We start from the raw sequence: 27135 nt of genomic DNA on the forward strand, positions 1-27135 counted from the left end.
CACGAGACGGACCTACTCAAACCTTCGGAACGCCCGAAACAATGTTAAATCTAGGAATCACCCCCTAAAACCAAATGGATCAAACTTATGAACTTCAAGTTCTTAATTTTCCTCCAACGGGCCAAAACTCCCTTAAACTACTCGGATTGACACCAAAATTTGCGAGTTGGTCTTAAATGATATTTCGGACTTGTACCGGGCTTCGGAACCAACATTCGAGCCCGATACTCATGAAATCAATCATTAGTTAGTTTCTTTCAATCCTTAATATTATAGATTAACAATTTCTAATAAAAATTCATTACTCGGGCTAGGGACCTCGGAATTCGATTCCGGGCATACGCCCAGGTCCCATATTTTCCCGCGGATCCTCTGGAACCGTCAAAACACGAATCCGGGCCCGTTTGCCCAAAATATTGACCAAAGTCAAACTTAGCCCATTAAGGAAATCCTAAAGAGTTAAATATGCATATTTCAATCCAAATTTCTTCTAAATCCCGAACCAACCATCTCCGCAGGTCATAAATTAGTTAAAGCGAGCACGAAGAGTTTTATTTGGGGGAACGGGGTTCTAAAAAGGCAAACGACCGGTCCGGTCATTACACATTTACTTCAAAGAGTTAACAAGAGAAATAGCATAGTAACAAGAAATGGGGAAAGGGTATGGGAGTAGTCATGCAGGGGTCTATTACACATAATTAGTCATGACTTGGTGTTAACCAAGTACATTAGGAGACATACTAGTTGAGGGACATAAACAAGCACTCATGTAGACATGCTGATTACATTTGAACAAGAGAGGGCAGAACTTAAGCATGCTGAGTAAAGCAGTGGACAAGAAGTGCAATTAAACAACATGAGTCACTAAGTCAGTGCAGAAGAGACAGGGGTTGACAAACAATAGAGCACATAGAGTTGAGTTTCAGAATTGAACTAGAAACATACCAGTTAAGGAAGCAAAGTGCAGAAAAAGTAAAGCAAGTAGAGTTCCACAGTCTAGCCTTGGCTTTCAGCCGGCTAGACAAGCAATAGCACAAGTAGTAGAAAAAGAAAAGAGACTTTTGAGTGTGTATGTGTGTGTTCTGAACTTATTGTTTGTGTCTAAGACTGTAGAAGAGAGTCATTTATATAGTGGTTTGAAAACTAGTTCAAATAAGGCAAGAATCAATTCTTCAGTAATTATGGAACACGGCATAACAAATTGGTTCGAATCTCCCTTTGATTAAGGGAGTCAGTGTAAATGGTAAAAGGGCAGGTGACAAGTAAGGAAAGAAATCATACACGACTGGAGTATAACAAGTAAGGAAAGATTTCAAAAAATAGTACCAGTATAGAACGGGTAACTAAGGCTAGGTTCAGAAGGTTTTCAAACTAAGAAGACAATCAGTAGCAATGCAGACAAGGCAAGGAGAATTAATTAAGGTAAGCAACTAATGAAATCAAGTGGAAAGGTAGGGGTCGAGATTCAGTAGCATAGAGTGGGACCAAATTCACAAAGCCCTGATTAAGGACACAACTTAGTAAAAAAATAAGTATCATAGCAAAATAGGGTAAGGAAATCAATCAGCTTAACAAACGGGCAAAGTTCTTTTAGGTTTTTTGAAAGAAAATTTCCAATCACCGTAGATTAAGGAAACTAGACTTGATCTAAATGGAGTCATGACTCTATACTTTCAACATATAAATAGAGAAAGTCCACAGATATAGCAAGAAAACATATTTGAAGCATAGTCACAGAAAGAGGCAAAAGATGAACAAATAAAGCGAACACAATCATGCAAAAGCGACATATGTAGGCTAAGGATTCAAAAAAACATATTCGAAGCAGGGTAATCTCGGGACTCAAGTAAGCAGGCTAACATACAGACACGGAGTAAGGAAAGCATGCTAACACTCAGAGAGGCAAAGTAAGAAAAATTACAGAAACAAAGTAAAGAGAATCTTAAAAGAAAGGGCTTTTAACAGAGTTAAGTTAAATGCAGTAAGAGCACAAAATCGATCAAAACGAACAAGGTAAAGGGTTTAATCATAGCGAAATCAGCTAGAGCATGCGTAAAAGAACTCCGAGAAACCCTAGTTTTAGAAAAGAATGACTAAAATCGAAATAGTCAGTTAAAAAATAGGAAATTTTATAGGAAAAAGCTTGATATTACTTGAATCATCTCAGATCTAGAAAGCTTGATAATACTTGAATCATCTCAGATCTAGAAAGATCTGAGAAGAATCGAACAACATTGACTTTAGGGTTTCGAAAAATAGTAAAGATGAAGAAAAATCGGTTAAAAAACTCATGGATACACCTAGATCTAAGACATATCTAAAGAAAATTAAAAATCTCAAGAGCTAGGGTTTCAGAAAACCTTGAGAAGATGAGAAAACTTTAGAACGTTACCAGTTTTAGCCGGAAAAGTCATGGATCCTACTCGAACAGCCCTAGATGGCCGAAAAATGGCATGAAAGACCATGGATAGTCTCTCGGAGAGTTTTGAACAAGGTCTGGACTAGATCTCCTCGAGATCCTTCCATGAAATCGCAAAAACGAGCAACCAGAAGACGTAGGAGACAAGTATATGTCTCAAACGACCCTGGGAACCCATGAATCGAGTGATGATCGAAGGGATTAGGTAGGTTTTAGGTGGCGGCGACTAGGGTTAGGTTTAGGTCTCAGAGAGAATTGGAGGGAAAGGGATTCAAAGGCGGCTCAAATGAAAAATGGGGTTGGGTTTTGGGGGTTCGTTGGGTTAAAAAAGGTAAGGAACAAGGTGGACTGTTGATCTGGGAGATCAACGGTCGAGATTAGAGAGGGTAGTTGGGGTTCCGGGTTTGGACATGGGTTAAAAGGCGTGGGTCGGGTTTTAATTATAGAATTGGGCTGGAAATTGGGGACCTGATTTGGATATAATTGAAAGCCCCTTTTGGCTATAACTTAAATATCCAGTTTTTCCCTTTTTAATTCATAAAAATAGTAAATAGTTTCTGGAAAAAAATAATAATTTAAAGTGCTAATATGGCTTAGAATACATAATTAGCAATTTAAAAACACAGGATCCAATTTTATGCGTATGAAACATAATTAAATCTTAGAAAGGGCTAATATTGCAATTATGTGCAATTTAACTTTAAATATACTAAATGTAATTATAAAAATATAAAAAAATTACGTTAGACATATTTTGGCATAAATATAGAAATCCAATAGATGAATTATCAAAATAATAATTTTGGAAATAATTATTGGGGATTTTATGGATAAAAAGAAAAAAAATCAATTTAAAACCCTTAAAATTACGGAAAAAATAAATACAACCTTGGGCATGCTTATATATGCATGTATATGCTATTTTGAAGGTATTTTGGATATTTAAAATACATAGAAAAAAATTGGGTATCAACACTGAGTCGATGTACCTGGACCTGCACACGGAGAACATGTGCAGGAAAGAGCATGAGTATACCACAGCGGTACCCAGTAAGTGCCAAGCCTAACCTCGGTCGGGTAGTGAGGAGGAAGGTCAGGGCCCTACCGATTATAAAATAAAAAGCAAGGTAAGACAGTGTAAGGTGCAACAGTATAATCAAAACAGTATCAGAAAATGAGAAGAAATGAGAGACAAATATACACTCAGTACACAGAAACATCGACAGGGGATCTCCCGGGATCCCGTCCCGTAGTCCCAAACGTAAAGACTCGGCGATCTCTCAGTATCCTCAATATGTATGCTAGGGATCTCTTGGTATCCCGAGGATCTCTTGGTATCCTCAATATATGTACTGGGGATCTCTTGGCATCCCGAGGATCTCTTAGTATCCTCAATATATTTGTTGATACCCAATTTTTCCCTATATATATTCAATATGTAAACCACCTTCAAAATAGAATATGTATGCATATATGAGCAGGTCCAAGGGTTTTGTTATTTTTCCATATTTTTAAAGATTTTTTAATTGATTTATTTCCCCTTTTTTATCCATAAAACCCAATAATTATTCCCAAAATTATTATTTTTGATAATTCATCTATTGTATTTCTATATTTATGCCAAATATGGCTAAAGTAATTTTTTACAAATTTTTTACAACTTTATTCAGTATTTTTAAAGCTAAATTGCACATAATTGCAATATTAGCCATTTTAAAGTTTAATTATGTTTTAGACGCATAAAATTAGATCCTGTATTTTTAGATTGTTAATTTATATGTTATAAATCACTTTAGTACTTTCAAGTTATTTTTCAGAAGCCATTTACTATTTCTTATAAATTAAAAAGGGAAAACTGGCTATTTAAATAACAGCCCCATTTGTATTTCAAATCTAGCCCAAATCAAACCCCCAATTCCCCGGCCCAATTTCTAATTAAACCCGACCCTAACCCTTTTAAACCTTACCCAAACCCGGATCCCCACCTACCCCATTTAATCTGGGCCGTTGATCATTCAGATCAACGTCCACCATTCCACCTGCCTAAATAAACCCAAACGACACCCTTAACCTAGTTTATTTCCACCAACCCGCCGCCCTTGAATCCCCTTGCTCTCCAATTCCCTCTGCAACCTCACTCAAACCCTAACCGCCGCCACCCAAACCAACCTTAATCCCCTTCTATTCTCACTCAATCTATGGACTCCCATGGCTATTTGAGACGTGTACCGGTCTCCTATGTCTCCTGGTTGCCTGTTTTCATGATTTCATGGAAATATCTCAAAGAGATCTAGTCCAGTCTTTGCTCAACTTCTATCTATGGTCTTTTCCCGGCCATCCATGGCTTTTCGGCTAGATCTGTAACTTTTCGAAGTCTTTCTCATTTTTTTGGGTTCTCCGAAACCCTAGCTTTAAAGGCTTTCCGATTTTCTTTCAGATCTATCTTAGATCTGTGTATGTTATGAACCTCTTAAGTGTTTTCCTTAGAGGTTTTCCGATTTTTTCAAAGCGACTCTTCGTCTTCAAAGATTAGGGTTTTCTTAACCTCTTTTAAAAGATCTCTTCTCTGATTTTTCAGTGTTGTTTTATGATTTTACTATGTTTAAACGATTTGTTTATGTTTTTCATCTACCTAGTTCATTGTGCTAAAACTCTAAGTAACTTTGGTTTTATCCGGGGTTCTGAAACTGTCTTTTTGTACGTATGCATGTTTCGATTGAGTTCTTCATGGTTAAACCCTTTCCTTTGTTTGTCTTGACTGAGTCTGAGTTCTTACCGTTTTTGTTAAAACCCTAATTTCCTACAACTTTTCTCACTTGTTACTGTGAGTTTTTAAAGACTTCCTTTACTTATTTCCGTGTGTTGGTCAGATCTCTTTTACTTGTTGCTATGTGTTAGACTGGTTTCTTTATTTTGGTTCTATGTGTGAGCCATGACTGCTTGACCTTGTAGATTACCATTCTTTGAGTAGTCCTTAGCCTATTCATGTCACTTCTGTACGTTAATGTTCGTCTAATTTGCTCCTTTTTTGTCAATATGTTTTACCCTGCATGTCTGATACGCGTGTTCATTCTTTTCTATTTATATGTTGAATTGCAAAATCATGATTCCTTCTTGATTGATCTTGATTTCCTCAAGTTACGTTTGATTGCAAAGGTTTTTTTATAAACCCCTAATTTTACTCGTTTGATTAAGTTGATAGATTCCCATTCCTTTATTTGCTGTGATATTTCACCCTTGCTGAATCCTTTCCCCAAATTAAATATATTATGTACTTAGACTCAATTGTATACTCTATTTTCTTACTATCCCTTATATGGTCAGAAATCAATCTTCCTCAAATTGATTTTCTTTCCTTAATTATCCCCTATTAGTATCCGTGAAGTATTAGTTCCTTGATTAAAGGGAAGTACTTGTATTAATGGGATTCTGATTGTGATTATTTCCATATTTGTGTTAAAGCTTTACTTGTTACCTTATTTTCTACTCGTTTTCAAAGCTATAAATACCCTATCCTCTCTTCTCTAAACACACGAACAACTGAGTTCAAAACACACACTTACACATTCAAACTCTCTTTCTTTCTCTACTACTTGTCCTACCGCCTTGTCTAGTCAGCTGAAAGCCAAGGCTCGACTGTGGAATTCTGATTGCTTTACTTTTCTTTTCCTGCACTTTGCTTCTTCAACTGGTATGTCCCAAGTTTAAATTCTGAAACTCAAACCTATGTGTTTCCTTGTTGTCAATCACTGTCTCTTTCTGCACTGACTTAATGGCTCATACTGTTGCACTTTTTGTTTACTGCTTTACTCAGCATGCTTAAAATTCTGCCCTCTTTTTCAAATGTAATTAGTATGTTTACTTGTTCCTGCTTGTGTCCCTTAACTAGCATCTCTTCTAATGTACTTGATTCATGACTAATTATGTGTTTCTGTTTTGGGTCCTCTATGTCCCCAACCCCTACTCCCCTGTTTGTAACTGCTGAAGCATGTACTCCTCCCTGAACTTGTTCTGTGGTTTTGCTGCTCCTATCCCTTGCTCCCTTTCAAAACTCTTTTGCTGATCTACAAACTTATTTCAAACATGATGTTTTTAAAACTATTTCAAGCACTCTCACATGCACTCTTAGATCATTAGGTTCTGCCCCTCTTGTGTGAGCCTTGCGTTGGGACCCTTGAGCTCCCTCTGAACCTGGACACACAAGGGCTGGCCCTTCCACACTGCACCTACTCTTGGCTATTCAATCTGGGTGCGAGCACTGCCCAGGAACCCTTGAGGTCCTTAGGGAACTCTGACACACCTAGGTATGAGGGAAAGCTATGGAACAATATTAGCATTTGAGGTGGTTTATTACATAACTCAGAGAGGAAGTCAGAATCAGGCTTCCTATAGTTGTAATTCTTATTTTTCAGTTCTTATGTAATTATATCGCATGGTCTGTATTAATTTGTAAACAAGTATTGCGGTCGCCAGTGAAAAGGGACGAAAAATATGCATTCTATAGTTGTTAAAGGGTAGAAAGCATGTTATTAGGCTTATATTCCTAATTGTGCAATAGAAACCATGTCTAGGATTCATTATGCATTAGAAATCATGCTCTAAGGACCTTTGTTTCTTGCTTCAGCACTTCATTCATTAGTCTATGCTTTATGTCTATCACTTAGAAATCCTGCTCCTAGGGCAATAACAACATTGGTATAAAAAGATGTTATTTCAAAAATCCTGCAACTATTATGTACACTTAGAAATCATGCCTTAGGGACTCTGCCATTTGCATGTGCATATTAGATATCATGTCCTACGATTCTATTTGCATTTCGTTTAAAACGCCTAGTTGATTACTGATTCATGAAAAGGTAGTAAAGTAATAATTTTTCACATTGTGATGCTTCTGAATAAAATTGGGAACCATCTCTGCAACTAGAACAACATGTTTTAGGTAAATAAAATAATCTCCAAATTGTCTTAATGACTTGGAACAACTGTCGCGTCTCGCTTTGCGCCTAGGAAAGCCTTAGGTAGTAACATTAATAAAACTGGAATTGCTTTTGTTTAATTATCAACTGTTAAAATCAGTAGGCAAAACCTGATTCAGACTTCTTTTCTAAGTCAAGTGATAAATCTGTTTCAGATGTTATCGCTCAAACACCTTGCTTTAAGATTTTAAATTCAGACCTTAACTGCATATAAGCCATGATGTCTATGTGCATTATCTGCGGAGGTATACATGAGCCTTCTACTTGCTTATATGTTTCCCCCTCTAAATGCAGTCTTATATGTTTTGTATGTCACTTTAGTATTTTTGCCTTTGAACTTGAGTGTCTGCCTAGAACCTCCATCTTATAGGAATAGGAGTCCTAAATTCCTCCAGCACTGATAGGAAGGGACGGGTAACTGTCACGACCCCGGTTCGCCCTCCGTGAACCATCTTGATGGAACCTAGTCTCTACGACTAGGTAAGCCTAAATTTCTGAAAAGAAACCAAAATTTTGCGGAAGTAAAGCAATTTAAAACAGAAATAAGAAATAACCAGTGTATAAATGTGCCGCTCGGCATACACCATATTTAACTCTCAAAACCAACATATAAATCCAAGACCCGGAGACCCATGAATCACAAGATAAGAAGTACTACACAGCTCTAACTCCAGAATGTCTAACAAGAACTGAAAATACAGAAGGGCTAATACTAAACAGCAAGAATAGAAAGAGACTCCTCGGTCTGCGGACGCGGCAGATATACCTTGAAATCTCTACAAAACTGCCTCGCCTCAAGGATGATAAGACTGAGCGAAAGTACCTGGATCTGCACATGAAAAACATGCGCAGAAGGGGCATGAGTACACCACAGCGGTACTCAGTAAGTGCCAAGCCTAACCTCGGTCGGGTAGTGACGAGGAAGGTCAGGGCCCTACTGAGGTCAAATAAAATATAAGGGTTAACAATGTGAAGTAAACAGTATAAATAAGTGCAACAGTAAAAAATAACATAGGATTGAAAGAACAACAACAACTAGAACAGAGATAAACAAACCACGGAAGGAAATACAGCTCAACACAGAGATAACAACCGGGGCACCTTCTAGGATACCATCCTGTAGTCCCAATTATAACTATCTAGTGGATCTCCCGGGATATCGTCCCGTAGTCCATCATACATGTGTCCAAAGGATCTCCCGGGATCCCGTCCCGTAGTCCAACTATCAATGCGCAGGGGATGTACCGGAATCCCGATCCGTAGTCCCCAAATATAAATACCAGTACTGGGGGAATCTACCGGGTGCATTCCCGTAAAACCATAACTGTGTAGGGGGATCTACCGGGAATCTAACCCGTAGTGCCAAAGTAAATGTGCAGGGGGATCTACCGGGAATCTAATCCGTACTCCCAAAGTAAACAGACAAGGGGGAGCTGCCGGAATCCCACATTCGCAGTTCCACTGTAAATAGACAATAGCTGCAAGAAAATATTCAGAGAAGGGAAATTTCATATTAAGGCAACAAATAATTCTAGCCTAGCATGCTGCACAGAGTTCAGGTAAACAGATTGAACAATTAAAGTAATTAAATCACTTAGACATGCTTTCCTAAGCTAACAACAGGCTTAATAGTACAAGTAATAAAAGCAGGAGAAGAACATACTAATAAGTACTTAAAGAAAAGCCGGATTTCCAACAATTTGCACAAGTATGCACTCATCACCTCACGTACAAGGCATTTCAATTACCAAATATATCAAACCTAAGGGGAAGGTCCCCCACACAAGGTTAGACAAGCCACTTACCTCGAACCGGCTCAAAATCAACCTGAGACCACGTTCCTGCCACGAGTACTCGACTCCAAATGGCCCAAATCTATTCAATTCAATTGCATAAAGTAAATAATACTTCATGTAACTAATTCTACAATTAAATTCCAAGCTAATACGCGAAATTATGTAAAATGACCAAAATGCCCCTCAGGCCCACGTCTCGGAATTGGATAAAATTTACATTTTCAGAAACCTCATACTCTCACGAGTGTATACATAACAAGAACACTGAAATCGGAGTCCAAATGACCCTTCAAATACTCATTTAAAGGTTTCTTAAACTCAAGCCCTAATTACCCATTTTTTCCCAAGTTTTTCACCACTAATTAGGTCTTTAATCACATAAAAACGACTTATGAAGACAAGGATGTTACCTCCAAGTGATTCCCCTTTGTTTTCCTCAAAAATCTCTCTCAAAAAGCTTCAAACCCGGATGAAAATGGTGAAAGAATAGCTCAAATTCGCGAAGGCAACTATTTATATGTTCTGGCCCAGGCATTCTTGCATCTGCGGCCCAATCATCGGTTCTGCGGTACCGCATTTGCGGTCCCTGAACCGCATCTGCGGTTTTTCACTTAAGTCCCAATTTTCGCTTCTACGATCCTTTTACCGCATCTGCGGCATGGCAGATGCGGCCCCTAAACCGCTTCTGCGGTTTCCAGCCTTCCCAGTCCCCTTCCGCTTCTGCGCTCCCTTTCCTCGCATCTGTGGCATCGCACCTGCGGTCCCCAATTCGCATGTGCGGAAACACCAGAAGCAGAAAATCTGAAGCTTCTTCAGAAAATTCCAAAACTCTCCGTCAACCATCCGAAATCATCCCGAGGCCCCCGGGACCTCAACCAAAGGCACCAACAAGTCTAATACCACCCCCCAAATTGTACCAATCCTTAAAACACCTAAAACAACATCGAAACCTCAATTTAACCATGGATTCAAGCCTAAGAACTCCAAATTTTCTCAAAATACGCTTTCAATCAAAAAGTCTATCAAACCTCGTCCGAATGACCTGAAGTTTTGCACACACATCCTAAATAACATGACGGAACTATTGTAACTCTCGGAATTCCATTCCGACCCTCGGATCAAAATCTCACTATCTAACCGGAAACTTCAAAATTCGACCTTTCGGCATTTCAAGCCTAAATTAGCTACGGACCTCCAAAACACAATCCGACCACGCCCCTAATCCAGAAATCATCTAGCGGAGCTAACAAAACTATCAGATTTCCATTCCGAGGCCGTCTTCACACTGTTCCGAATATGGTCAACTTTCCAACACTTAAGCTCTCATTTAGGGACTAAGTGTCCCAAAACTCTCCGAAACCAAAACCGAACATCCCGGCAAATCGAAATAGCAGAAATAAACTTGGGGGAAGCAGTTAATAGGGGATCGGGTGTAAATTCCAAAATAGACCAGCCGGGTCGTTAGATCCTCCCACACTTAAACATTCGTTCTTCCTCGAACGAGCACAAAGACATACCTGAAGTAGTGAGAAGATGAGAGTATTGGCTGCGCATATCCTGCTCTGTCTCCCAGGTCACCTCCTCGGCCGACTGACCCCGTCAATGAACCTTCACTGATGCAATGCTCTTGGACCTCAGCTTCCTGACCTGCCTGTCCAATATTGCCACTGGCTCCTCTACATAAGATAGATCCTTCTCCAACTGGACTGAGCTGAAATCCAACACGTGCGACGGGTCACCGTGATACCTCCGGAGCATCGAAACATGAAATACCGGATGAACTCCTGCCAAGCTGGGAGGTAAGGCAAACTCGTAAGCAACCTCCCCAACACGCCTCAATATCTCAAAAGGGCCAATAAACCTCAGACTCGACTTCCCCTTCTTCCCAAATCTCATAACGCCCTTCATGGACGAAACCCGAAGCAGAACCCACTCTCCAACCATATAGGAAACATCACGAACCTTCCGGTCCGCATAACTCTTCTGTCTGGACTGGGCTGTACGGAGTCTATCCTGACTCACCTTGACTCTCTCCAAAGCATCCTGAACCAAGTCTGTGCCCAATAATCTAGCCTCACCTGTCTCGAACCAACCCACCGGAGATCCACATCGCCTACCATATAAAGCCTCGTACGGTGCCACCTGAATGCTGGATTGATAGCTGTTGTTTTAGGAATACTTCGCCAATGGCAAGAACTGATCCCAAGAACCTCCAAACTCAATCACGCACGCACGGAGCATATCCTCAAGAATCTGAATAGTGCGCTCGGACTGTCCGTCCGTCTGAGGGTGAAATGCTGTGAACTCCACCCGGGTACCCAACTCCTGCTGTACGACTCTCCAGAATCGCGATGTGAACTGAGTACCTCTATCTGAAATGATGGAAACGGGAATACCATGCAGACGGACAATCTCCCCGACGTAAATCTCCGCCAACCGCTTCGAAGAATAGGTAGTACACACAGGGATGAAATGCGCGGACTTGGCCAACCGATCCATAATAACCCAAATGGCATCGAACTTCTTCAAAGTCCGTGAGAGCCCCGCTACAAAGTCCATGGTGATCCGCTGCCACTTCCACTCCGGAATCTCTATCTGCTGAAGCAATCCACTAAGTCTCTGGTGCTCATACTTCACCTGCTGACAATTAAGGCACCGAGCTACAAACCCAACTATATCCTTCTTCATCCGCATCCACCAGTAGTGTTGCCTCAAATCCTGATACATCTTCGCGGCACCCGGGTGAATGGAATACCGCGAACTGTGGGCCTCCTCTAGAATCAACGGCCAAAGCCCATCGACATTGGGTACAAAACTCGACCCCGCATCCTCAATACTCTGTCATCACCTATAGTCACATCTCGAGCATCGCCAGGCAACACTTTGTCCTCGAAGACAAGCAAATGAGGGTCATCAAACTGACGCTCCTGGATACGATCAAACAAGGAGCATCGAGAGACCACGCAAGCTGGAACCCAACTAGGCTCCGAAAGATCCAATCTCACAAACTGGCTGGCTAAGGCCTGAACTGCCATCGCCATAGGCCTCTCTACTGTTGGTAGATAAGCCAAACTCCCCAAAGTCTCTGCCCAGCGGCTCAAAGCATCGGCCACCACATTGGCCTTGCCCGGGTTATACAAGATAGTGACATAATCCTTCAGCAGCTCTAGCCATCTCCTCTGACGCAATTTAAGGTCCTTCTGCTTGAATAGATGCCACAAACTCGGGTGATCAGTATAAATCTCACAAGGCACGCCGTACAATAATGATGCCAGATCTCCAACGAGTGAACAATAGTAGCTAACTCAAGATCATGGACAGGATAGTTCTTTTCATGTATCTTCAACTGTCTGGACGTGTAGGAAATCACCCTACCATCCTGCATCATTAACGCTCCAAGTCTAACTCTCGAGGCATCACAATAGACAGTATAAGACCCCGAACCAGTAGGCAATATCAAAACTGTGGCTGAATCAATTGTAGGGGCATCAATACTGACATCTCTCACATAAGCTGGATACGCGTCGCACTCCTTCTCAACCGTACGCTGAGCCTTAAGGAATGAAATAACTCTACTGGAAGTATGATCTGAAGTACCCACTCCACTCTACTCGCGGTACACCTTGCCTAGCCAACGTCACGGTTTTGGTGTGACAATCATGAATAGCATACTGGAGCGACAACTAGTCCAGGCCCAGAATAACATCAAGGTCTACCATGCAGAGCAATAACAAGTCGGCTCTGGTCCCAAACCACTAAGAGCAATCAAACACGACCGATAAACGTGATCCACAAGGTATCCTCTGATGCTAACCCACTGAATACAAGAGGATCATATTTCTTGAACCTCTCAAGTCTCCGCTACTCATCCTCTGAAACCGCTGCCCTGTCCTCGGGCTGAACCGGCACTGCAGGCAGTGCAGGAATAGCTCCTGGGACTTGATAAACATGCACTCGCTGCTCAGGAGTGCGGGTGGCGGGAGTCTACGCTCCTCCCCCCAGCCTGGGATGTGGCTGCAGCAAGGGGAAGCAACCCTGCCTGAGCCAAAGTGGTGTACATGCTCATAAACTGTGCCAAAGTCTCCTGAAGTGCTGGAGTAGTAGTGGCAGACGTATCAGGTGTCTACTGGTGGTACCTCGGCGGTAGCTCGTGCGGATGCTCTGGCTGCACCACGAGCACGTCCTTGGCCTCTACCCCGGTCCCGGCCTCTGACGGCTCCAGTAGGGGGCACGGGTGCCTAGTCATCTCGAGTAGCACGTGTCCTCACCATCTATGAGAGAATAGAAGACAGAAGTTTAGAATTGTGATATCAAAAATCTCGCACGACAAGGAAGTCAAACGAAACGGAGTTTTCCTACCAGTTACATAGCCTCTCGTAGATAATACAGACGTCTCCGTACCGATCAGCGAGACTCTAATAAACCGACTTGTGATTCATGACTCCTATGAACCTACAGCTCTGATACCAACCTGTCACGACCCCGGTTCGCCCTCTGTGAACCATCATGATGGCACCTAGTCTCTACGACTAAGCCTAAATTGCGGAAAAGAAACCAAAATTTTGCGGAAGTAAAAAAATTTAGAATTGAAGTAAGAAATAACCAGTGTATAAATGTGTCCCACGGCATACACCATATTTAACTCTCAAAACCAACACATAAATCCAAGACCCGGAAACCCGTGAATTACAAGCTAAGAAGTACTACACAGCTCTAACTCGTCTAACAAGAACTGAGAATACAGAAGGGCCAATACTAAACAGCAAGAATAGAAAGAGACTCCTCGGTCTGCGGACGTGGCAGATATACCTTGAAGTCTCTACAGAAGCGCCTCGCCTCAAGGATGATAAGACTGAGCGAAAGTACCTGGATCTGTACATGAAAAACATGCGCAGAAGGGGCATGAGTACACCACAGTGGTACTCAGTAAGTGCCAAGCCTAACCTCGATTGGGTAGTGACAAGGAAGGTCAGGGCCCTACTGAGGTTAAATAAAATATAAGGGTTAACAGTGTGAAGTAAACAGTATAAATAAGTGCAACAGTAAGAAATAACATAGAATTGAAAGAACAACAACAACTAGAATAGAGATAAACAAACCACGGAAGGAAATACAGCTCAACACAGAGATAACAACCGGGGCACCTTCTAGGATACCGTCCTGTAGTCCCAATTACAACTATCCAGTGGATCTCCCGGGATACCGTCTCGTAGTCCATCATATATCTGTCCGAAGGATCTCCCGGGATCCCGTCCCGTAGTCCAACTATCAATGCGCAGGGGATCTACCGGAATCCCGATTCGTAGTCCCCAAATATAAATACCCAGTACTGGGGGAATCTACCGGGTGCATTCCCATAGTTCCATAACTGTGCAGGGGGGATCTACCGGGAATCTAACCCGTAGTCCCAAAGTAAATGTGCAGGGGGATCTACCGAGAATTTAACCCGTAGTCCCAAAGTAAACAGACAAGGGGGAGCTACCGAAATCCCACATCCGCAGTTCCAATATAAATACACAACAGCAGCAAGAAAATATTCAGAGAAGGGAAATTTCATATTAAGGCAACAGATAATTCTAGCCTAGCATGCTGCACAGAGTTCAGGTAAACAGATTGAACAATTAAAGCAATTAAATCACTTAGACATGCTTTCCTAAGCTAACAACTGGCTTAATAGTACAAGTAATAAAAGCAGGAGAAGAACATTCTAATAAGTACTTAAAGAAAAGCCGGATTTCCAACAATTTGTACAAGTACGCACTCGTCACCTCACGTACAAGGCATTTCAATCACCAAATATATCAAACCTAGGGGGAAGGTCCCCCACACAAGGTTAGACAAGCCACTTACCTCAAACCGGCTCAAAATCAACCTGAGACCACGTTCTTTCCACGAGTACTCGACTCCAAATGGCCCAAATCTGTTCAATTCAATTGCATAATGTAAATAATACTTCAAGTAACTAATTCTACAATTAAATTCCAAGCTAATACGCGAAATTATGTAAAATGACCAAAATGCCCCTTAGGCCCACGTCTTGGAATTGGATAAAATTTACATTTTCAGAAACCTCGTACTCTCATGAGTCTATACATAACAAGAACACTGAAATCGGAGTCCAACTAACCCTTCAAATCCTCATTTAAAGGTTTCTTAAACTCAAGCCCTAATTACCCATTTTTTCCTAAATTTTTCACCACTTATTAGGTCTTGAATCACATAAAAACGAGTTATGAAGACAAGGATGTTACCTCAAAGTGATTCCCCTTTGTTTTCCTCAAAAATCTCTCTCAAAAGCTTCAAACCCGGATGAAAATGGTGAAAGAATAGCTCAAATTCGCGAAGGCAACTATTTATATGTTCTGGCGCAGGCATTCTCGCATCTGCGGCCCAATCATCACTTCTGTGGTACCGCATTTGCGGTCCCTGAACCGCATCTGCGGTTTTTCACTTAAGTCTCAATTTTCGCATCTGCGATCCTTTTACCGTATCTGCGGCATCGCAGATGCGGCCCCTAAGCCGCTTCTGCGTTTTCCAGCCTTCCCAGGCCCCTTCCGCTTCTGTGCTCCCTTTCCCCGCATCTGCGGCATCGCACCTGCGGTCCCCAATCCGTAGGTTTGGAAACACCAGAAGCAGAAAATCTAAAGCTTCTTCAAAAAATTCCAAAACTCTCCGTCAACCATCCGAAATCATCCTGAGGCCCCCGGGACCTCAACCAAAGGCACCAACAAGTCTAATACCACTCCCCAAACTTGTACCAATCCTCAAAACACCTAAAACAACATCGAAACCTCAATTTAACCATGGATTCAAGCCTAAGAACTCCAAATTTTCTCAAAATACGCTTTCGATCAAAAAGTCTATCAAACGTCGTCCGAATGGCCATGCAAGAAATAAAATAGCAAATGACTGTAGAGTTTTCTTAGCTGATAGCAGATTGCGGCGTTGTGACTACTAGGAGCATTGCGACATACAGAGCATTACGGGTGCGTGCTAATAGCAAATGTTGTCAAGTGCAACGGTTCTGAGAATCGTATTCTCGAACAATGTATGTTCCATGGGCGTACAGTATGATTAATGATTTCGTAGTCCTAGTGCCTATATCCAAAGAAAAATCGTGAGTTTTGTAAAGGGGGAAGGTTAGTTCGCATCCCGCTGGCTTTGCTTGACTCGTTTGGCTTTGATATGGTGATACCGTTTATATTATTGGGGTAGCGTTGCTAAACGAAGCAGTTTCATACATGATTTTGTAAAAGTATGACATAAATATATAATAATAAAAAAAATAGTTTTTAGATGAACCGGCGATTGTGACGCGGTTCGGGACATTGCAACCTCTATTGCTACGGAATTTTGAGGGTGCTCCTCAAAATTCTGCCCCAGTTTCCAATTTCAGGGGAAATGAAAATTTTATTGAATTGTGATCGAACCCATAGGGTTGCCTACGTATCCCCTCTTAAACGGTAATCAGGTCAGGCGTAGTTCAATTTACATCATATGAGGAAAGCATAAAGATTACACATAGTAACGCTTGACTGCATCTGAATTAATCGGTTTTGGCCAGACTTCTCCGTCCATTTCTGCAAGTATGAGGGCTCCTCCTGTCAGAACCCGATGAACCATGTATGGACCCTGCCAGTTGGGAGAGAACTTCCCTTTGGCTTTGTCTTGATGCGGAAAAATTTTCATTAACACCAACTGCCCCGGTGTGAACTGTCTTGGCTTGACTCTTTTGTTGAAGGCTCTAGACATTCTGTCCTGATAGAGTTGACCATGGCAAAATGCATTCATTCTCTTTCCGTCTATAAGAGCTAGTTGCTCATAACGACTCTTCACCCACTTTGCGTCGTCGAGCTCAGCTTCTTGTATGATCCTTAGGGAAGGAATTTCTACTTCAGCTGGAATGACAGCCTTTGTACTATAAACCAGCATATAGGGGGTTGCCCCGGTTGATGTGCGGACTGTGATGCGATATCCCAATAGAACAAATGATAACTTCTCGTGCCACTATTTATGCTTTTCTATCATTTTCCTCAATATCTTCTTGATATTCTGGTTGGCGGCTTCTACGGCTCCCTTCATTTGAGGCCATTAGGCTGTGGAATTCTTGTGTCTGATCTTGAAAGTTTCACACATAGCTTTCATCAAATTGCTGTTGAGGTTGGAGCCGTTATCAGTAATGATTGACTCTGGAATCCCGAACCGACAAATAATGCGGCCGCGGACAAAATCTGCCACGACATTCTTAGTTACTCCTCTGTGAGATGCTGCTTTGTCCGTTGGAAGCAGCAGGCTCTGTGAGTCCTCCTATACAGGATTCCCCCGCTGTGAAAGAAGTTGTTGGACAATCTCCGAAGTGTGCGTTTCTGAATAGGATTAGCAAGCTCCGGGTACTCTCCTTTAGCTAAATATTCCTGGATATCATGAAACCAAGGCTTTTTGCTTCCTCTTCAACATGGGCAGAGTAAGCTGGCTGATCATGGATCTTCACTGGAATGGGATCAATGAAATTCTTGTCGGGATGCTGTATCATAGATGATAGGGTAGCCAATGCATCGGCGAACTCATTCTGGATTTTGGGAACATGCTGGGATTCCGTCTTTATGAACCTCTTTCTCAATTCCTGTACGTGATGCAGATACGAGAGCATCTTGGAGTTCTTGGTTGCCCATTCTTCTCGTACCTAATGTATGAGTAAATCTGAATCTCCAATCACTAGCAGCTCTTGCACGTTCATGTCAATGGCCATTTTGAGCCCTAAGATGCAGGCTTCATACTCGGCCATATTGTTGGTGCAGGGGAACCTGAGTTTGGCGGACACTGGATAATGCTGACCGGTTTCTGATATTAGGATTGCTCCTATGCCAACTCCTCTGAAGTTTGCTGCTCCATCGAAGAACATTCTCCAACCGTCATAGGGTTCGGCAATGTCTTCTCCTATGAATGATACCTCTTCACTAGGAAAATACATTTTCAGGGTTTCTTATCCTCCATCCACGGGGTTTTCAGCAAAGTGGTCTGCCAGTGCCTGTCCCTTGACCGCTTTTTGAGTCACGTAAACAATGTCGAACTCACTCAACAGGATTTGCCACTTGGCTAGCTTGCTAGTGGGCATGGGCTTCTAAAAGATATATTTCGAGGGATCCATTCTCGATATGAGATATGTAGTATAGGCACAGAAGTAATGTCTCAGCTTCTGAGCTACCCAAGTCAAAGCACAACAGGTGCGTTCCAATAGAGAATACTGGGCCTTGTACGGGGTGAACTTCTTGCTGAGATAATAATGGCTTCTTCCTTCCTCCCCGTTTCATCATGCTGCCCCAGAACGCAGCCGAAAGCTCCATCCAACACTGCAAGGTAGAGTAATAAGGGTCTACCGGGCTCGGGCGGGACTAATACTGGTGGTGTTGACAGGTACTCCTTGATTTTGTCGAAGGCCTTCTGGCAGTCATCGGTCCATTTGGTAGCGGCATCCTTCTTTAACATTTTAAAGATTGGCTCACAGATAATTGTAGATTGTGCTATGAATCGGCTGATGTAGTTAAGCCTTCCCAAGAAACTCATCACATCTTTCTTGTTCCTTAGCGGTGGTAGTTCTTGAATGGCTTTGACTTTTGATGGATCCAGTTCTATTCCTCGGCGGCTCACAATAAACCCAAGCAACTTTCCAGCAGGAACCCCAAATGCACACTTTGCGGGGTTTAGCTTCAGGTTGTACCTCCGCAATCTATTGAAGAACTTCCTCATATCTTCCATGTGGTCAGTGGCCTTCTTGGATTTGATAATAACATCGTCCACATATACCTCTATCTCCTTGTGCATCATGTCATGAAAGATGGTAGTCATGGCCCTCATGTAGGTGGCCCCTGCATTCTTCAGGCCGAATGGCATCATCTTGTAACAATACACTCCCCATGGCGTAATGCAAGCCGTTTTCTCAGCATCTTCCTCATCCATCCAGATCTGATGGTAACCAGCATAGCAATCTACGAATGACTGTAGCTCATGCTTGGCGCAATTGTCAATCAGGATGTGTATATTTGCAAAGGGAAGTCGTCTTTCGGACTGGCCCGGTTGAGATCCCGGTAGTCAACACAGACTCTGACCTTCCCATCCTTCTTTGGTACTGGCACAATGTTGGCTAACCATGTCGGGAATTCCACTACCCTGAGAATCTTAGCTTTGATCTGCTTGTTGACTTCTTCCTCGATTTTCAAACTCATATCAGGCTTGAACTTTCTGAGCTTTTGCTTTACCGATGGACACATTGGATCGGTTGGCAGTTCGTGAGCCACAATAGACGTACTCAGACCAGTCATGTCATCATACGACCAAGCGAATATGTCCTCATACTCCTTTAAAAATTCTGTGTATTCTTTCTTCTCCGATTGCGATAGGTGAATGCTGATTCGTGTTTCCTTGACGTTATCTGCATCTCCCAGGTTGACTATTTCGGTCTTGTCCAGGTTGGACTTAGGTCTGTTTTCAAAGTTCTCAACTTCTTTGACAATCTCGTCAGGTATGTCATCTCCCTCTGAATCAATGTCCGTTTGTTGCGTTGTCTCATTGCATGTCACAGTCATTGGTTCATCAAGATAGGTAATAGTAATGCTGTATTGGTAAAGTAAGGAGAGATAGCAATAAATATTAAATCATAGGAAAAATCAAACATGCTTTTGATAAATTGAATAACTGTTTTGAACATCGAAGATCTTATTGAGGGAACTGAAAATGCGAAAAGAAAATCATTTAGTAAATAAAAACAATGAATGATGCTTGTTTTAGCCTTGCTACCCCGAGGCTCGTCGGGCTCCGGTTGTTCTGATGGTCCAATTCTTGAGATATGCCCCTCTGCTCATAGCCTGTATGGAAGGGCCTTCCTCCCCCTCCTCCTCGAGAATGACACTACAGTCCATATCACTGTCTTCTATGAACAAGTTCTTCACTGCTGCAAGCGCTTCTTTTTCATCTAACCCATCTTGCCTTTGTTCTTGCTTTTAATAGGACTAAGAGGACGAGTGGGTGGAGGTCCCCTGGATCTCATAGAATAAGATGATAATGCCAGAGTGCACGAACTAACCTTTGGGGAGGGGAATAATAAAAACAAAATAAAACAAAAGGTAATCAAGTCAGTGAGGATTATAAAAGTATTGCAATATTTAAACACATAGTGCAGGAATGTAAAGCGTGTCCTAAGTTGGGAACCTTTTTGTGCTCGAGGTAGGCCTAGCGACAAATTGACTTGGAGAACTTTTAATGCCAATAAATGCTTCATTTCATAATGTAAGGATAGGTAAATTCCAAAACGATACTGAAATAATGATAAAAACGAGTTACTATTGGCAATTGTAGCCCGTTTGGCCAAGCTGCAAAAATTAACTTATTTTGAGAAGTGCTTTTTTTCAAAAGTGCTTTTCTCAAAAGTACTTTTGGTGAGAAGCAGTTTGTGTTTGGCTAATTAGTTTGAAAAGCACTTCTGAGCAGCAATTAGTGTTTGGCCTAGCTTTAAAAAACTACTTCTAAGTGTATCTTTCTCAAAAAAGTGCTTTTGGAGAGAAGCTACTTTTTTCTGCTTCTCCAAAACTGCTTCTGCTTCTGCTTCTCCTCAAAAGCACTTTTTTTCCTTCCAAATGCTTGGCCAAACACCTCAATTTTTGGCCAAAAGTGCTTTTGGCCAAAAAAAGCACTTTTGGCCAAAAAGAATCTTGGCCAAACAGGCTATTGGACTTATTACATCTTAAGGAAAAGCAAGAATAAATCTAGCCTATTTGGTCCCAGAAGGACCTTCCTCAGGTTGAATGTTCTCGTTGATCAAATCCTCCAGCTCGCGTAGGCTCATTTGTAAGAACGCATTCGCTAGATGTCCTTTTTCGTTTCTTTCAGCGCTCTGGCAGTCGTTGACTCTTTTCCTCACTTTTCCTTCCAATTCTAACAGGTTGTATTCTAGATAATCTAGCTTTTCGCTAGTCTTGACGGTCCTTTCTTTCCATTCATTGATCTGATCATCCGATGGAAGGTTCTTCCACCAGTCTAGCAAGAGTGGGGGTATGTTAACCATTCCGAAGTTGGGGACCTCGTGCCTCATTTCTGCAAAACAAAAGGGTTATACCTTATACCCACCAGACTCGACTATTTATACATTTATGATCAACATATCGGCATTTAGTTCTCCAAATTAATGCACAGAATGTGATGACGTCCGTTTGGGTTTTAGGGAAACCCAGTGGACTTTGGACAAGGCTATCTTAAAGAATCATTATGTGGACAACATAACTGACCCAGCTAGGTTTGACCATGATGCATGCACAATATAACAGAGTAAGGTTTCAATGGGGTTTTAGACTGGTACCCTTGAGCGGACAACTCAAGGGGGAAGGCACGGAACTGTTGACTGCACCGCTGATCGACTAGTTTTACCGCAAACATGCCTTTTCGAATTTAGGGGGTAATGATACAGGAAGAGCGCAACCACTCATCAAGCGTCGGCATGAGTGGAGTATGATGTTGAGCATGATTATACAATAATTAAAGCATGTTGACATGTATTTGCACGTTAAGAAAGCAATAAACACAACATTTTTTTTAATTTAAAGCAGCAATAAAGGAAGGAAACAAGAAAAATATGTCAGTTTTTCTTTTGAGGAAGAAATTAAATGCTTAAAGAAATTAAACAAGCAATTCCACATAGGGGTATGAATTCACAAAAACGGTATGAAATGGTAAAAGCCTAAAAATCCCCAGCAGAGTCGACATGCTGTCGCGCCCCCTTTTTCCCTCCGCGGAGAGGAGTCCGGGTTTCGACATTCATGGAGGTGTAATGACTCATTTCCTTTTGGGAATTGGGTATTGCATTTTTGAAGAGTCGCCACCTAACTATTTTTAAGATGCGTTAGGGCACCTACAGGGTTTATCTACAACTACGTTTGATAACCCGATAGGGTAAGGGCTTGAAATTATCCTAAGGGGAAGGTGTTAGGTACCCCTCAGGATCCACTAGTGTGGTTCCCGGCCAGACTGTTTTTGTGAATTTGTGCAATTAGCAAGTAGATAAGTAAGGCTCACATAGAAAGGGATTTAGGTTAAAATACACAAGCGTTTGAAAAACGATTAATAAAAGCAAGGTTTTGAAAAGAGTTATAATCTAAGCATGCTTATGAATGTAAAGAGGTCCTAGGTTTGTTTGTAATATGGATCACATCAATGCAATACCCGGTATGACACTCCTCAAAAGAGGGGATACACGTGGCATTGGCGCACCGGTCATCATATTCATATCTACCCTATCCCACCCCGTGAAGGTAATTAAAGCGAGGGTTGGTCTCGATTCTTATTGCATGCTGTTACTGTAACGACCCAGGCGGTCGTTTTTGGAATTTACGCCCTGATCCCCTATTAACTGCTTCCCCCAAGTTTATTTCTGCTATTTCGATTTGCCGGGATGTTCGGTTTTGAGTTTCGGAGAGTTTTGGGACACTTAGTCCCTAAATGAGAGCATAAGTGTTGGAAAGTTTACCGTAGTTAGAAGAGTGTGAAGACGGCCTCGGAATGGAAATCTGATGGTTCCGTTAGCTCCGTTAGGTGATTTTAGGTTTAGGGGCGTGGTCGGATTGTGTTTTGGAGGTTCGTAGCTAATTTAGGTTTGAAATGCCGAAAGGTCGAATTTTGAAGTTCCGGTTCGATAGTGAGATTTTGATCCGAGGGTCGGAATGGAATTCCGAGAGTTACGGTAGTTTTGTCATGTCATTTGGGATGTGTGTACAAAATTCTTTACCTCCAACTCCATCTGCATTGCATAAGGCTACTACTCTGCCTTCCAATCTGCATATGGCTACCATTCTGCCTTCCGAGGTTAAGCTCTACCTCCATCTGCATTCACATCTTTGCATAAGGCTACTATTCTACCTTCCAATTTGCATAAGGCTACTATTCTGCCTTCCAATTTGCATAAGGCTACCATTCTGCCTTTCGAGGTTAAGCTCTACCTCCATCTGCATTCGCATCTTTGCATAAGGCTACTATTCTGCCTTCCAATTTGCGTAAGGCTACTATTCTGCCTTCCAATCTGCATAAGGGTACCATTCTGCCATCCGAAACTAAAACGCTGTCTCCATCTGCATCTGCATGGCTGTAAGATCATCACATACTGCATCTGCATGGATGAAAGATTGCCTCATACTACATCTGGATGGCTGAAAGATTGCCACGTACTGCATCTACATGGTTGAAAGATCGCCACACACTACATCTGCACGGCTGAAAGATCGCCTCATACTACATTGCACGGCTAAAAGATCGCCTCATACTACATTGCACGGCTGAAAGATCGCCTCATACTACATTGCACGGCTGAAAGATCGCCACATGCTACTGCATCCTTCATGGGCTGAAATATCGCCAACTCATCCAAAGGCGTCATCGTTCGGAGGCACCATCTTCATAGACCGAGAACACCATGTCATGGCCTGAGGATCTCTTTCAAACTTTTGCATATCATTATTCAAAGGCGTCATGGTTCGGAGGCACCATCCTCATAGCCCGAGAACATCATTTCATGGCTGCGCATCCTTTATCATACGCTTTATGGCCTAGGACATCATGGTCTGAGGACGCCATTCCTAACCGTCCAAAGACAGCATTCATGGTCCAACGGGAATTTGCATCATGTCTAAATTTGCGCACAATATATGCTTGCATTGCTTATTTGCAGGTAAACCGGCGAGTAACGGCCATCCCGGCAAGAGAAATTCCGCTCCAATGCCCGCAGCCATATCAAACTTAACCATTCTCGTAAACCTATCACTCACCCGGCTCTAGATATTGCGTCCGTCCATGAAAAGTCTCCATCGGCATACTTCGCCGCGGATCCTGAACTACATACGGCCTGATTATTGTAAAACCGGGGATATGTAGGCAGCTCAGAAGCCAGGGTGCGGCCTAATCTTCTTCAAACCGTTTCGCTCGATCAAAATTGGCCATCATTTCTTTACCCAAAAACTCTTTCATTCTTCCCGGGTAAAGAGGGGCAGCTGTTGATACCCAATTTTTCCCTATATATATTTAATATGCGAAACACCTTCAAATTAGCGTATGTATGCATATATGAGCATGTCCATGGGTTTTATTATTTTTCCATATTTTTAAAGGTTTTTTAATTGATTTATTTCCCCTTTTTTATCCATAAAATCCCAATAATTATTCCCAAAATTATTATTTTCGATAATTCGTCTATTGTATTTCTATATTTATGCCAAATATGGCTAAACTAATTTTTTACAAATTTTTTACAACTTTAATCAGTATTTTTAAAGCTAAATTGCGCATAATTGCAATATTAGCCATTTTAAAGTTTAATTATGTTTTAGACGCATAAAATTAGATCCTGTATTTTTAAATTGTTAAATATATGTTATAAATCACATTAGTACTTTCAATTTATTTTTCAGAAGCCATTTACTATTTCTTATAAATTAAAATAGGAAAACTGGCTATTTGAATAACAGCCCCTTTTGTATTTCAAATCTAGCCCAAATTAAACCCCCAATTCCCCGGCCCAATCAAACCCGACCCTAACTCTTTTAAACCCTACTCAAACCCGGATCCCCACCTACCCCATTTAATTTGGGTCGTTGATCATTCAGATCAACGGCCACCTTTCCGCCTGCCTAAAATAAATCCAAACGACCCCCTTAACCTAGTTCATTTCCACCAACCCGCCGCCCTTGAATCCCCTTCCTCTCCAATTCCCTCTGCAACCTCACTCAAACCTTAACCACCGCCACCCAAACCAACCCTAATCCCCTTCTATTCTCACTTAATCCATGGACTCCCATGGTTGTTTGAGACGTGTACCGGTCTCCTATATCTCTTGGTTGCCTGTTTTCGTGATTTTATGGAAAGATCTCAAAGAGATCTAGTCCAGTCTTTGCTCAACTTCTATCTATGGTCTTTTCCCGGCCATCCATGGTTTTTCCGGCTAGATCGGTAACTTTTCGAAGTCTTTCTCATATTTTCTGGGTTCTCCGAAACCCTAACTTTAAAGGCTTTCCGATTTTCTTTTAGATCTGTCTTAGATCTGTGTATGTTATGAACCTCTTAAGTGTTTTCCTTAAAGGTTTTCCGATTTTTTCAAAGCGACTCTTCGTCTTCAATGATTAGGGTTTTCTTAACCTCTTTTAAAAGATATCTTCTCCGATTTTTCAGTGTTGTTTTATGATTTTACTATGTTTAAACGATTTGTTTATGGTTTTTTTCTACCTGGTTCATCGTGTTAAAACCCTAAGTATCTTTGGTTTTATCCGGGGTTCTAAAACTATCTTTTTGTACGTATGCCTGTTTCGATTGAGTTCTTCATGGTTAAACCCTTTCCTTTGTTTGTCTTGACTGAGTCTGAGTTCTTACCGTTTTTGTTAAAGCCCTAATTTCCTAAAACTTTTTCTCACTTGTTACTGTGAGTTTTTAAAGACTTCCTTTACTTATTTCCGTGTGTTGGTCTGATCTCTTTTACCTGTTGCTATGTGTTAGACTGGTTTCTTCATTTTGGTTCTATGTGTGAGCCATGACTGCTTGACCTTGTTTATTACCATGCTTTGAGTAGTCCTTAGCCTATTCATCTTACTTCTGTACGTTTATGTTCGTCTAGTTTGCTCCTTTTTGTCAATATGTTTGACCCTGCATGTCTGATACGCCTATTCATTTTTTTCTATTTATATGTTGAATTGCAGAATCATTATTCCTTCTTGATTGATCTTGATTTCCTCAAGTTACGATTGATTGCAAAGGTTTTCTTATAAACCCCTAATTTTACTCGTTAGATTAAGTTGATTGATTCCAATTCCTTTATTTGCTGTGATGTTTCACCCCCGCTGAACCCTTTCCCCAAATTAAATATATTATGTACTTAGACTCAATTGTATACTCTAAATTCTTACTATTCCTTATATGGTCAGAAATCAATCTTCCTCAAATTGATTTTCTTTCCTTAATTATCCCCTGTTAGTATCCGTTAAGTAGTAATTCCTTGATTAAAGGGAAGTAGTATTAATGGGATTCTGATTGTGATTATTTCCATATTTGTGTTAAAGCTTTACTTGTTATTTTATTTTCTACTCGTTTTCAAAGCTATAAATATCCTATCCTCTCTTCTCTAAACACACGAAAAACTGAGTTCAAAACACACACTTACACATTTAAACTCTCTTTCTTTCTCTACTACTTGTGCTACCGCCTTGTCTAGTCGGCTGAAAGCCAAGGCTCGACTGTGGAATTCTGATTGCTTTACTTTTCTTTTCCTGCACTTTGCTTCTTCAACTGGTATGTCCCTAGTTTAAATTCTGAAACTCAAACCTATGTGCCCTTGATCACTGTCTCTTTCTGCACTGACTTAATGGCTCATGTTGTTGCACTTTTTGTTTACTGCTTTACTCAGCATGCTTAAAATTCTGCCCTCTTTTTCAAATGTAATTAATATTTTTACTTGTTCCTACTTGTATCCTTTAACTAGCATGTCTTCTAATGTACATGATTCATGAATAATTATGTGTTTCTGTTTTGGGTCCTCTATGTCCCCAACCCCTACTCCCCTATTTGTAACTGCTGAAGCTTGTACTCCTCCCTGAACTTGTTCTGTGGTTTTGCTACTCCTATACCTTGCTCCTTTTCAAAACTCTTCTGCTGATCTACAAACTTATTTCAAACATGCTATTTTTAAAACTATTTTAAGCACTCTCACATGAACTCTTAGATCATTAGGTTCTGCCTCTCTTGTGTGAGCCTTGCTTTGGACCCTTGAGCTCCCTCTGAACCTGGACACATACGGGCTGGCCCTTCCACACTGCACCTACTCTTGGTTATGCAATCTGGGTGCGAGCACTGCCCGGGATCCTTGAGGTCCTTAGGGAACTCTGACACACCTAGGTATGAGGGAAAGCTATGGAACAATATTAGC

The sequence above is a fragment of the Nicotiana attenuata genome, unplaced genomic scaffold (assembly GCF_001879085.1).
Source record: "Nicotiana attenuata strain UT unplaced genomic scaffold, NIATTr2, whole genome shotgun sequence".
In the NCBI taxonomy this organism is placed as follows: domain Eukaryota; kingdom Viridiplantae; phylum Streptophyta; class Magnoliopsida; order Solanales; family Solanaceae; genus Nicotiana; species Nicotiana attenuata.